Source organism: Atta colombica, unplaced genomic scaffold (assembly GCF_001594045.1).
Source record: "Atta colombica isolate Treedump-2 unplaced genomic scaffold, Acol1.0 scaffold65, whole genome shotgun sequence".
In the NCBI taxonomy this organism is placed as follows: Eukaryota; Metazoa; Arthropoda; class Insecta; order Hymenoptera; family Formicidae; genus Atta; species Atta colombica.
In genome coordinates, this window is record NW_017259556.1 from 669,991 (window position 1) to 672,380 (window position 2,390).

Below are 2,390 nucleotides of genomic sequence, written 5' to 3' on the forward strand. Positions count from 1 at the left end.
AAAACACTGAAATATTGAAAAACACTAAAATCCATTTTGATCGAATAGGATTATTTCTCTTAATTGATTTCTTCTCGACGGTTCAGTTTGACTTATATGTAAATTTGCGTTAGGATTGTCTCCAGCATTTGATCTCTAAAATAACATAAAATAAAGCGATAAAATTCACAATAACGTGATAAGAAAGATTCATCGTATGCAATTATTCGTTACTGCAAAAAAAGATTGATTGCTGCAACAATTTACAACAATTTAGATAGTAAAATATGGCATAGCATTTTTATATGTCTGCAACCAGTTTTCCGCAGTATATGATTTCGATAAGCTAACGCAACTAAAAATTTGCTGTTACAACCAAAAACTAATTGCTGCAGACATATAAAAATGCTATGCCATATTTTACTATCTAAATTGTTGCAGTAATGAATCTTTTTTTTCAGTGTACTATTAGCCACGTAATAAACAATGACTAAAAAATTTTATTTGCAAGCACCGCACAATTTAAAGCTTCCAAATTTCACGTTGAAGTAGCATCTCAATTGGAACATGCCGATAGCGAATATACACATCACATAAAAATTTAATAAATTCCTTGTGAAAACTTCGTTTAGTATCATTTCTGTGTATACACGAATTAAGCATGAAAGATCAAACGATGATCATGATCGAACATGTCACTAAATTAAATAGAATGCTGAAAATTTCCACAAATTTCAAGGAATTAAAAAAAAGAAGTTACGGGGCGAGGGAAAAATCCGGTAAATAGTGCACGCGTATTTTTAATCCGACATTATGTCACAATACTATCTTTTAGCTGACCTTTAAAATCGGATTATAATACAGTAGACAGTAGTACTTAAAGCGACTTAATACTAGAGTATATTGGATGTATAACTCTTTGCCTTTAGTAGACTAAAGATGTATGAGTATGTACAAGATCATTGATTTCTAAAATAAAATCGCACTATATTTCGCAATTTCATTCGTTTTATAATAAATTTTCATCGTAACTTATTACGTTAACAGAGTTGCCACAGAAAATAAATTTTAAAATTTCCTTTCTTTTCTAGGTTTTCCAGATGAAAGTAGAAAATTTTCCATGAGTAATATAAAATTGAGTAATGTAAATTTTAACATTTAGACTTACGGATTGTAGGAAAGCTAGTCTATATTATTAAAAACAATGCTTAGCATAGTACAATTTTGGGTGCAAATTCAAGCCACAATAAAAAATAAATTAGTTTTTGAAAAAAATGCAGTTGTGATGAAAAAGAGGGAACAAATAAAAATAACCGAATTAAATAAAATTTTAATTATTTTATTAAAATCATTTAAAATGCACAAATTTTGAACGTATTTGACTGTAAACGTCATATATAATTTAAAAAATTATAACAATTATTTGGAATAGGAGCAGTTTCAGGGAATTGTGAGCAAATTTCGAAATTCCAGATTTTTTTGCATTTTCCCGACTTTTTCCGGTATCCAGGACCAATTGCAATTTTCCTGACTTTTCCCGGTTTTCTGTGGCAACCCTGTACGTATATTCAATCAAGAATGATATCTTTTTGATAAAATCATTTCGGGCAAATATAAAAAAATCGTTGAACATAAAAAAACATTTTAGCATTCATGATACATGTATCCATTACGTATATTAGAAATTTTGCTGAATAAACTGTGATTTAAAAAAAAATCACATGTCATAAATAATTAGCAAACAAGATCGATAGAGTTATTATTTCCTTTCATCGTAAGCGCATATTTCCGCGCATACCGTACGAGCGCGTACATTTTATATATGTATGAAAGAAGAGCATAGGAAGGGAAGCAGGAAAGAAAGAGAGACGAATACATCCAGAGAAGAAACAAGATATGGAGTGAGGGAGAGAAGGATAGTAGTGTATTGATCAGAGAAGCGACGGTTATGCCGCGCCCTACCATCACCACTACTACTACCACCGTTTCTCGATTCCATATTCTCACAACTATGTGGAAAGTCATTCGCCATAGAAGAATATCCCTCTATCGTTAAAATTTACAATAAGTTGGTCCAATAATCGTCACGTTAACCAAAACGCTTGACTTTGTAAATTTATATTTTTCAGATTGAAAAGAGAGTGATTATTTTAGGTTATTTTAAATCAATTTCTTGTGATGAATAAACTCTAAATCACTCTAAAATTCTTATACCTACTGCTGTTGTTGAGAACATCCTTCGTAAAAATTAGAAGACGTAAATATACGGGTTATCGCCATGCCGTCATAACGGTTTACCCAATAATCGTCAAGTGTATGTCTCACAAATCGCCATACGTGTTTAACTATCGCATACACGAACGATGGAATGAATGATTCAGACACAAAATTAATATATATATATATATATA

The 2,390-nt window shown here is 30.7% G+C and overlaps 1 protein-coding gene across 4 annotated transcripts in view; it reads right to left on the reverse strand.

The window, feature by feature from the left end:
* LOC108692209 (guanine nucleotide-binding protein G(I)/G(S)/G(T) subunit beta-1) overlaps positions 1–2,390 on the reverse strand; it is a 34,423-nt gene that overhangs the window by 5,491 nt on the left and 26,542 nt on the right. The gene's annotated exons all lie outside the window — the stretch shown is intronic.